This window comes from Corvus kubaryi, unplaced genomic scaffold (genome assembly GCF_017639235.1).
Source record: "Corvus kubaryi isolate FWS band 111438036 unplaced genomic scaffold, C.kubaryi_AGA036_p1.0 37300, whole genome shotgun sequence".
Classification (NCBI taxonomy): Eukaryota; Metazoa; Chordata; class Aves; order Passeriformes; family Corvidae; genus Corvus; species Corvus kubaryi.
This window is the reverse complement of record NW_024581093.1, coordinates 1600891-1612358: the sequence shown is the minus strand read 5'-3', so window position 1 is coordinate 1612358 and position 11468 is coordinate 1600891. Positions and strand designations below refer to the sequence as shown.

General features: G+C 43.7%; 1 long non-coding RNA gene across 1 annotated transcript; it reads left to right on the top strand.

Moving 5' to 3' along the window:
- Positions 1–1172: 1172 nt before the first annotated feature.
- Positions 1173–6201, top strand: LOC121664451. The gene is made up of 2 exons (XR_006016014.1): positions 1173–1284; positions 4930–6201. It is a non-coding gene; the product is annotated as an uncharacterized LOC121664451 (long non-coding RNA).
- The last annotated feature ends 5267 nt before the right edge of the window (positions 6202–11468 follow it).

Sequence of the window (11468 nt, the reverse complement as noted above, 5' to 3'; positions counted from 1 at the left end):
CAATCCACCAATTCCATCTCCCTCCTCTGGAACCAAGTGCAGTTATGTCAGATCTCCTCATCCTGAGATAACAAAACTCCCTTCAAAGTTCAAGCCAGGTCATGTTTTGTTCTGGTGTTCTCCACACAGCAAACTGTGAGGTGAAATTTGGGCTGCAACCCGCTAACTCCACTTGGAATGGCTTTTTGGGGTATCTCAGGGGTACAAAGCAGCATTTTAGGGATTCCCTGCCAGCTCTCTCCAACCTAACTAAAAGCACTTGGCATCAATTAGGGAACGTCCAGAAAGGCTGTGATTTCCATCTGTGCCTGAGCAGTGCAGGACTGGCGGCAGGAGGTGTTACAGAGGAGTCAAATACTGTGGATTTGGAGCTGTTGGGGTGAAGGGGATTGACAAGAGGCACAAAGATACACTTGGGACGGTTTAGGACTCCCAAATCTCCAGACAAGTACTGAGTTGAGAACATGCATTCCAGCAGCAGGGATTAGCCAGGCATCTTCCTTATTTTACAGCATTTTTTGTCACCTTGTAGCTCCCCTGTCATTGCAGCCCTTTGAGCCCTGCCATGTCCAGGGACCGGGAAGGCTTTGGAGGGAGGTTTTCCTCTTTCCCAGCAAAATAAAACCCTTTTGGTGTCCTTCCTGGTGATCCTTGAGGTCTGCAGATCACCTTTAACAGAAACCCTTGCCGTGGCACTGGAGGGAATGCTTGGACAAGGCTCCTTAACACACCCCCGTGTCCTCCCAGGCACTTCTCCCGCCCAATCCCGGCTGTCCCGGCACTGAATGGGACCTTAGTTTTAAGGATAAACACATCCATCACAAAGCTGTTTGGCCCACATCCCCTCCATGAAACCCCTTTTGAGGACTCTCTGCCCAGAGACCGCATCCCTGCTCTGCTTTCCACTCCCCAACCTCCTTTTTTCCAACGCTCCCCAAGCAAAATCCCATGTTTTCCAGGAGCGGGAAGAGGTGCAGAAAAACAAGGGCCACTTTAACCCCTGTTTTAAAGCTGTAGTTCCCTCCTGACTTGGTATATTTAGTTTGGGCACAGTTCTGAAACAAAAGGTAGAAAGGAGCCAAGTTGTTGGGGCAGGGGGAGGGAAGAAAGTTGGTTTGATTTCAAGAGCCTTGGAAGATCATTAAAATTTCATAACAGGCAGAAAAAAAAGGTTGTTTGCTTCTAAGGTCTCTGGTGTTTAAAGGGCTAGAGACAAAACTGCCGAGCAGAATATTCCAGTTTATCCCGTGGAATAGGAAGGAATGGCCCCAGACATAATTACAAGTAAGTAGAGCAGCAAGAGAGGGGGAAAGTCTCAGGAAATCTGATGACTAAGAAGGCTTTTTTCAGCGGGGTTTAATCAGTTTGCCCGCTTGTTTGTTTGTGGTGATTCTTCTGATCCACCTCAGTAAAGTGTTGGATGCTTTGACGACAAAACGGGTGGGATGGGGGGAATTTTGGCTCCTTAAATTTGGGGGCAGCTGAAGGCAAAGCCAGGGAGCAGGGGTGAAACGTGAAGCGTGGTTTGTGAGTTTACAGAGCTGGGTTCAGGGGATGGGGTTTCAGCAGTGGTCTCACTACTCACCGACTTTGGAGGTTTTATCCACTGAACAAGCAACAGGAGAGAGATTTTTACAGAAGCAGGGAAATGATATCTCATTAATATTCCTACCTAGCAGAAAAAGAAGGGAATAATAACATTAATGGTCCTAAAGCAGCAGGGAGATGATGATGAATGTTAGGCTGTACATGAAAACTATACAAGGCTGTATAGATTTCAAAAAAAAAAGTCTGTGCTATTTCTGCTCTTGGGCTTCACTCTTTAAAAATGCATTACCACTGAAATGGAGTTTTAGCAGGGAATAACAACGTTGGCAAAAAATTTCTTTGAAGCGCAGAACTCCCGATCTGAAAAACAAAATGGGTCGTAAATCACAGAACACATTAAGAGCCACAAGATAAGTGGAAATCTAACATTGTAAAATATTCTTCTCAGTACAAAATAGCATTTAAAACCAGTGTTTTATAGTGATAAAAATGCTAGTAAAGAGATTATATTCCCGTCAAGGTTGTAGACATCAGTTCCATTCTAAAATCACGGCACAGTACTTTAAAAAGTCATTAATAGTGATTTGATATTTGTATATATGACATCAGACTTATTCCTGAAAAGGAGAAACTTTTAGCTCTGTATTTATATTTTATTATGAACTTGCTTTCAGTTGTCTGCAATTTGTACAACATTGTTGTACTCAATGGCTTAGTTCTTGCAGCAAAAGATATATATCTTAATTTTTTATTTTGTTTTACCAAAAAAACCCTCAAATCCTAAAAAAAATAGCCTTATAATTTCAAATGATTGTTAAATAACCTTCAAGCTGAACACAAAGAAAATATATTGAATTATTCATTGAAATGCATAATATTTTCTGCTTTTTTAATGAGTAGAGCTCATTACTCTTTCTCTTTTTATACCTACTACACAAACATTGCACCCATAAGAGCAGCTTTATAATCAGAGGAAGCATTTTTAAAGGAATATTGTTAAATTCAAAGTGAAATCCTATTATCTCTTGTGGGATCTGTGCTCCTAAATCATTACCTACGGTAAATTATTCCTCTGATTTGAAATGTTCATCCCACAAGGAAGATTGATTATTCTACTAGGATACAATATTCTCCTTATTTTTCTGTCTCCTGGGAAAAGATCAGCTTCCCTGCTTTTCAGTTTTTACACGAGTGTACAAATAAAACACTGAGATGATTTCTAAGGATTGTCCATATGCAAACTCCCATCATTTTTTAAGGAGTTTCCAAGAGAGGAGCCTGATCCAAGCCGGGTTGGAGTTAATGACTCATTTCTAGCTGCTGTAAAGGGATTTGGAGCTGAGCACTGGAGGATGAACTTTCACAAGAACATGAATTTTATCATCTTGCAAAATCAGGAATCATGGAATAATTTAGCCTGTAGTTGGAGAGTGTAATTTGGTCTGATAATGATATTTTCCTCCGTGTACTTTGGATTTATCAGTGGTTTGTGGCTAACACAGCCCGTGTCAGCTGATTTCTCACCCCTGAGTTAATAAAACACTGTGTGTTTGCGTAGAAAAACAACAGATTTTGAACCTGACTCTGATTGTATTGGTTTTTTTTTAAATAGACAGTGATATTATCTATAAAAGAGCCCATTCCACAATTTGATGATTAATGGGATACCCTGAAATCTCACTACCATATTAGAAAACAGAGAAGTCTGAGGGATTACAGGAGTTCTGGAGGCAGTGACGGTTCAGATGCTTTTTGCCTTATTTTCTCTCTTGCTCTTCTACCTTTATTCCTTGCAGTGGGGTTCCGTGTTCCTTCCCACAAAGCTTCCATTGGGAGCAGGGAGGAGGGTCTGGAAAGGGTCAGCTCAGTGTAAGCAGGGTCTGGAAACAAGGCCCATGTTGTCACACCAGGTTTGCTCAACACTTCCAACCCAACCTGGGTCTCCATGTCCTGCCATAATGCAAATGAGGCTGTTCCTGCTGGGAACGTGGCATTCCCGGGAACATTCCCTCCTGGGAGCGAGGGCAGCAAGTCCTCCTGATTGAAGAGCTCTTACTGATGCTGCTATTCTTACTTCACAGGGATTCACAGCCTCCCTGCTCAGCCTTTCCCTTATTTCTACATGTAAAGAAGCAAAAAGGGATGGCTCCCAGCTAGATGAGTTTACAGGAATAATTGGAGCGTAGACCTGTGAAAGGAACCTCCTTCAACTCATTTTTCAGAGAGGGAGCTTTAAAGATGCAACTCTAAATGCCTCCCTCCCCCCAAAATAAAAGGAATTTTTTTCTGGGTGGGTGCAGTTATTTGCAGATAATGCCATTTATGAGCCCAGAAATCTTCTGGGATTTTCCACCACAGATGGGAGCACACAGGGGTCTCATCCCTTTGTACCAAAGAAGCTGGCACTGCAGGATTTCTCTCCCTGATCCATGCCCCAGGACTTTCCAAGTCATGTGAGCCACCCCAAAAAATCATTTAAAGAGATTTTTAAGAATCAAACATGCCTGGGATAAGTGAAAAGCTGGATTCTACTTAATTTCTGTTCTTTCCGTGCAGGAGAAATTCACAGAGCCCAGTGGAAAGAGTGCAAACGAGCCCAGAAGTGCCAGGGGCAAAATGTGGTGTATTATTTCCAACACCACTGACTTCCCACCCCTCTCCCACCCCTGGACAGAAATCTTGGCTGGCTCAGGGATGCAGTTTGCAACCTCTCTGCTCCACCACTTGTAAATAAAGGCCTTTTTATCTCTGGGGTTTCGTGTTCAGAAGAAAGTTATCTGTGGCCATAAAAAACACATCTGTTGGTAGCTCAGCTGAGGGCAGAGCAGCCAAGTGTTCAGCATGGCATGGAAATGCTTCCAGCAGGATCAGGGCCACAGTTATGTTCTTTCCTTCCCTTAGTCCAGTGCACTTGATCCTGACCCAGGCAGCGGCTGTTCCTTCTGGAGGGTGGCAACTCAGAAAATGTCAAATATCTGATTTTTTTTTTGTGCTTAAAAAAGCTGTCCTCACATGAGCAGAAAGATTTTGTTACAACATCTCCAAAAACCCTTAAACTCTCAGAAACTGCCCTCAGCACTGGTGGAGTTATCACAGCTCCAGCACCCCTGGAGAGGATGAAGCTCCTTATCCTGAGCTCAGCACAGCTCTGTCTGCAGCAGGGGCAGGACAGGGATGGGCACGGAGCAGATAAATGGGGTTGTAATGGGGTGGGGAGCAGCTGTAAAACCCAGTCTGCCAAATCCAGCAGAGGCAGCTGCCCTTCCCTACTCCCAGTGAAGTCTCTTCCTCCTGACAGTTTGCTGAAAGGATTTCCATTGTGTGGTACTTAGCACATCTGGGAGTTTATTGCAGGCTGGTGCTTTCTGTTTTCTATCTCAGTGACACTGACAGAAGATGCGGAAGAACAATTCTTGCCAGATCCCTGATCCGCGCTGCATCCAAATGTGGTAAAACCCTGAAAAGCTCTGACGTAGGAGAGCCCTGCTTGTCCTGGTCTGATCCTGAATGACACTGACACCCACTGACTTCTCCCTGCAACAGATGCTGCTTAGGAAAAATACGAGGATTTGGACAAACAATAGGAAAAAAAGGTTTATTTCCAAAATACAGCCTTTAAACACAGGGCACTGGCGTGTGTGGCAGGGATGGAACACAACATTGACCAGATTCCTCGTGTCCTGACTTTATTACCACACTGAATATGGAGAAAGGGAAAAAATAAAGCCTTCCCAGGCAGGAATAAAGCTCAAATCTCAGCTTCTCAGACTCCATAAAGGAGCAAGGAGGATGGTTCATGGCAGAGAGAGCTTCCCTGGTAATATCCAGATGTCCCTGTCCTCCCCACCCAGCAGTTGCCCTGGAAAATGTCTGATGGCTGGGTTGTGTTATAGCAGAAATTAGGGATTTTCCAGCTGGACAACAGGCTGTGGCCATAGGCCATCTGCATCCCAACGCCTTTCCCTGCCCTTTACCTCAGCTGGCCCTTTGCAATGGGCTGCGGTGAAATCATGTTCCCAATGGCAGGAACACAAAATAACTCATGATGTGCCTCAAACTGTGAGCAAAGAGTATCTGATCCTGCCCAAACACAGACCTGCTCGCTTCAAAGGGGGCAATATTTACTCAGTAATCAGCATCTAACTCCCTTTCCCGGCCCAAATATTCCCTTCTGTGCTCAGCCACATTTTCTGCCCATCCAGAAAATCTGCATGAGGTGGGCTGGGTGAACATGGGGATGAGAGTAGTGCTCCCAGGGAATGCCTGGATCCCAGGGATCATCCCAAGGGCTACAAGCCCTGACACCTCAGGACCAAGGATTTTCTCCTGGCTCATTTTATTTATAACCACCAAGCTTGGGCAGGGCTACTGACAATCCAGATTTCTGTGCTTTCCACACTTTCAAAAAAAAGCTTTCCCCCATGTAAGTGAGCAAAGAAACACCTTCCTTTCCTCAGGGATGGCGAAATAGGAGCAAAGAACCAAATTCCAGCCTCGAAGTGTGATTTAGAGCTCCCAGGAGGCACAAGATCTCCCTATTGCCATCCCTTTGCTGGCTTCAACATCTCAGAATGACCAGCTGGGCAGAATGAAATTCCTGCCATTCCCAGATACTGTGATAAATATTTAATAAATAATCGAATTAAACCCTAATGTTGCTTGTATTTATTTGGGTTTTTTTTTTTTAGGTCAGCATCTGCAGCTTCTCATGCTGTTATTTGTGAAACAGCTTTATTAGCCTATTACAAAAGCAGGCATTTGTTATGCAGCAAATTGAAGTTTCACAGTCAATGGAAGTTTTGCGGCCTGGGAAAGAGTTAACACCAACTGGAAAAGTCACTTGTGCCTATTCTTGTTTTTGCCCAGTAAGAATTAATATCAGATGTGTAAATGGTGGAATTCCTTGAAGGAAATGCATCTCCTTTGTTAAGGGACTGCTAGCTGGAAACTGCAGAGCCTCGGATGATGTAATAGCCAGACGTCTGCAGACTTTTAGAACAATTGTCATTTATTTCCAGGAATAAGAGGAAATTTCTTTCTACTTCTCTTCCCACATCACTCATCCTGGGAGGGAAAGATGCTTTCCGAGGCATTTCAGCAGTCACTAATGGCACAGTTCTGTATGGGTCACTCTACTTGACAGATGGATTAGGATCCAGTGTCAAACTAAGGAAAAATGGAGAAGAAATCTCAATCTGAGGATGGAGACAGACTGATGAGTCCACCCTGCTGGTAATACTGAATTATTCAAGGACTAAAGATGAAAGGTGACTGTGATGAAATGCCAAAAATCCATCTGGAAGTCCATGGCTGAGTGAAAAAACGTCAGGTGAAATTCAGGATAGATAAATGTCAAGTGATGGACACAGGGGAGGAGGAGGGTGCTGGGAATCCTCTAAAGTAACCCTGACTCTTACACTCTAAACTAACTCTAATCATTGAGGAGAGATAGAGCTCTGAGGGTGATTATCCTGGGAAATAGTTTGGACTTGTAACTCTCAGGAAGTAACGTAAATGTTAGGAATTATTAAGAAATGAAGAAGGGATAGATAGATAGATAGATAGATAGATAGATAGAGTGTTATTTTATAAACCTTTGGTGCATCTCCACCTGGAACACCTGAAATCTCCCAGCTCCCAAAGGAACCAGTCCAACTGGAACACACTTAGAGGACGGCGCCAAGGATAATTAAAGACTCGGTCTTCAGTGTGAGAACGATTAAATGAACTCTGTTTCTTCAGCCAGAAGAGAGACGAGTGAGAGGATCTGATGGCCTTCTCAGGAATTAGGAATGACAAGGAGAGAATACCGAGCAGCTGTTTGCTGGTTTTGCCTCTAACACAGAACTCAGAAGCATGAAATGAAGCTGGTGGCTGGCAGTTCCCACCAAGCAGGAGCAATCTCCACTCCATGCTTCGTCATCCTGTGGAACTCCTTGCCACGGGATCCTGGGAGTGTTAAAAGTTTACTGGATGCATTCATGAAAGAAAAACTCATCAGAGGTTTTTAAAATCCATCTGGGTTTTGTATTAAACAGAAAGGCTCCATGTCTGGTCCAGAAAGTGCCTGAGCCAGAAACCACTGTAGGTTGAGCAAGTATTTGGGGGGGAAGTATCGCTGTAGGACTGACCTCCATTTGTACTCTTTGCTGGGCTCTCACTACTGTTGCGGATAGGAGGTTATTTGGCATGGGCTTCCAGCCTGACCTGCTAAAGCTGTTCATATCTCCTTGTGAGCCCAGACTTCCAAGTGATAAGTAATTCCAGACAAATGCATTCCTTATGTTCTCTCTTAAATGTAATAATAATGTTAACTATTAAGTCAGGTGATGACAAGCCAACACAGAGCGGCCTCAGGTCTTGAGCTTCTCCTTTCCCAGTCCTTATTTCCTTTGCTCTGGGTTGAGGTGACCCAGGGCAGCCCACAGGTGCTATAGGGTCAGGTCCACATGGGTGGACGTCAAGTCTCATCTGTCAGTCTTGGCTCCAACAACCTGTGCAGGGCCACCAAGAGACAAACAGAGGTAGTTAATGCACTGCAGGGCACTGACAAAGTTGATTTGGTGACCAGGCTAACTTTACTTTGCATCTGAAAATCACAGTTTGAGGAGCTGTGCCCAGATTTCCTCCAGCTACCAAACAGCTCTGGGGTACTGATACAGCTCTTGGAGCTCAGGGCATTTTAGCAGGGAGGAAAGCTCAGTCAAAAACATTCCTTCTGGCTCTAAACTAGGAGAAACCTCCATAAGAGATATTCACAATCGTGTGAGCAGCTCCTCCATCTCTAATTGCCTGGCCAGGAAGATTAAAACAGCTACGATGGTTTCTGGGCAAATATCTCTGTGTTTTAGTGAAGCGTTTGATAGTCCCATAAAATCTTATTTGAAAGCTTGACTCAGTCTGGCCTGGATATGAGTACTTGTCTGTGGTCTCTGCATTGGCTGGGATACCACAAACCAGGATAAAGTCTGATGAAGTTTGAGGAGATGAAGGAGGTGCTGTTTGCAGAGGAAAGTGCATTAAGCCTGACTTTATCAAATTTTTTCATGGATACATTGCAAGATGCAGCAAACAAAACGTGCATTGGACTTGCAGATGGGGGGAAGCATTTGGGAAGAACACAGGAGCTGAATTACTGGTAAAGCTTCAAAAACTCAGGGTAAGTCACCTCCAGCAGAAAAAGTCTCCATGCATGAAGGGATATGTGACCACCACTGAGGAGAACATTTGATCTCTGCTGGTTGTAGGATATGGCAGTGGAAAACTTGTCCTTTATGAGGATCCAGAAGGAGAGACGGATCTGAATCCACCACGGAGATAACATAGTTTGGAAAGCCCAAACTATCCTCATGGTGATCATCTTATTTCATGAATGCTGCTCCACTCTGGGAGCCTCAGCAAGGAATCAACACCCCAGAGACAGCTCTGGGAGAGATGAGAGAAGGAAAAATAAAAAGAATTCTTTAAAAGTAATAAAAATAATGAAGAGGAATAGCTTACGAGAAAATATTAAAATACCTAAATATGGTTAAATTGGCCAAATTATGACTAAGGGAGGATATGATAACTGTCTGCATGTATATGAGGGCTGTAAACCACCAGGAAAGGAAAGGCATTTTTTTGATTGGCATAAGAAGAAATTTCAGAGAAATCCCATTAAATTAAACAAAGGAAAACGTTGAATGAATAACAGGAATTGTTCCTAATGGTAAACTTGACCAGAATTAGCAAAATGTTTTATATAAATTGATCTGAAAAAAACATCAAGGAGATGTGAGAAAGCTGCTCGGATCCCAGCTATTAAAGATATTGGCTTCTCGTGCTTCCTGCAGCAAAGCAAGGAACAAGAACAATCGAACTCAATGGAAAGGGTTTGGCTCTCTTTGTTTTCTGGTGCAGGAAACCAACGATTTTAGAAAACTCTGCCAATGGTCTTGTTGTTAAAAATGCGGTGAGTGCATCCAGAAAGCTCAGTCACAAAAGAACACGGGTTTCTGAGGGCTTAGGGCTGAGTCTTCCATCTTTCCAGGTTTTCAAAATATTTCTCAGCAAACCCTGCCAGAACAACCCCGAATGTGCTGCAGCCTGGAGAGCACAAGGTGTGATAAAAGAGGGAAGGAGCATCATTTACATTCCCAGCACAAACATCAGCCCATGTAGGACAAGCTGGTCCAGGTCCAGCTTTCTTGAAGTGGTTTTTGACCAGAATTCCCATCGAGGTGCCCAAATGTGGGCGAGAATTCCCGTGTTGTCTTTGTGGTACACCCAAACCACAGGTGGAGTCCATATGAACTGGGGAATGTCCACACCACCGTAAGGCCCAGCTCTCGTACTGGGAGATGTTTAGAGCTGGCAGAGGCAGCATAACATGGAATTCCTCCCTGGCACTGGGATCCATGTTCCTTTCACAAAACCACTTCCATCAGCAGAGGCTGAGAGCAAGTCCTTCTACACTCCAGTGTGTCCACCTAATTGAGGTGTCCTTGGTGGTTTCTTTTCCAACAGGAATCATGCAGCAGATTGAATCTCAGAATCCTAGAATCCTAGAATTATGGAATAGTTTGATTTGGAAGGGACTTTAAAGGTCATCTAGTCGAAACCCCCTGCAATAAGCAGGGACAGAGCATCATAAAATCATAGAATGGTTTGGGTTGGAAGGGACCATAAAAATTCTCTTGGTCCAAGCCCACTGCAATTGGGCAAGGACACCTTCCACTAGAGCAGGTTGCTCCAAGCCTCATCCAACCTGACATCTTCAGCTGGATCTGCCCCTGGATGTTTCCACGGGTGAAGCAAGGAGAGGTCTTTGGCAAACCTGTTGTGCCAAGATTTGGTTTTGGCCATGAACAAGTGAAAGAAGCTTTTAACACTGACATGTTGGACTGAAAAAGAGCAGGTGTGCAGAGGAGACCTCAGGTCTCCTCTAGGCACCAGAACATTTTCTTGCTAATCTTGCAGAATGAAGGTTTTACTTTGAGTTTCTCAGGCCCTTCTTGAATCTGGAAACATCTCTTCGGTCTTAAATGAGCAGATTCTCCAAAGAACTTGAAGACTGAGCACTTCCATTGAAGCTAGAGCAGGGAAGGAGGAAGCAAACCTCACCTTTTGTAATCCTTGCCCAGTTTGTGTCACTTCATCACCACCCTACGAAGGCTGTGCTCTTAAATCAGGTCTCTATCAAATCCCTGGGTTGCTGCAAGCTAATCAAATCCATGGAGGTGGCTGGCATCAGTTCAATAATATGGATTGTATCAAGACTCAGGATTTTCATATTTCAAAGAATGTTATGATTTTTAAAATCACAAACAGGGCCGTATTTATGCACAGCCCCTTGCTGTGTGCTACGTTATCCACTTAGACTCACATTACAAAAATAAGCTGTAAACACTTTTGATGAAAGGGTTTACACCCCGAGAATGGACTTTTGTTTTAATGCCCAATTTCACATTGGTATTTAACCTTTCCCCTCTGTTTTACATATATTCTGTCATTTCGTTCCAGCTTGCTATTTATTTATATTTGTGCAGGGAAGGAAAAAAAAAAAGGGAAATCATATTTCTTTTTTAAAAATGGGTAAGTAAATACAGTTACCAAAAAAGTGTTCACTCAGCTCTTAGTTAAATGTATGCAGCAAATCAGAGTCTGTTTACCCTGAAAGTGTTTTGTTTGGGGTCATAGATGATTTCCATTGGCCATGAATGAGCATCAGCTAAAAGCAAAATGAGAAATCTTTTACCTGTTGAGACATTAATTAAAGTTTAATTAGCTCCTGTTTGCACAGTGCTTTGAAGACGTGAAAGCGTTTTGGAAATCCTGTGTGTGTTAAAGCCTGCATTGGCTGCTTCTGGAATAGCTTTTGGCATTGGAAATATCCAGGATGAAATTGGGGCTCGCGGCATCGTGGCGAGGGCTCGCTGGCC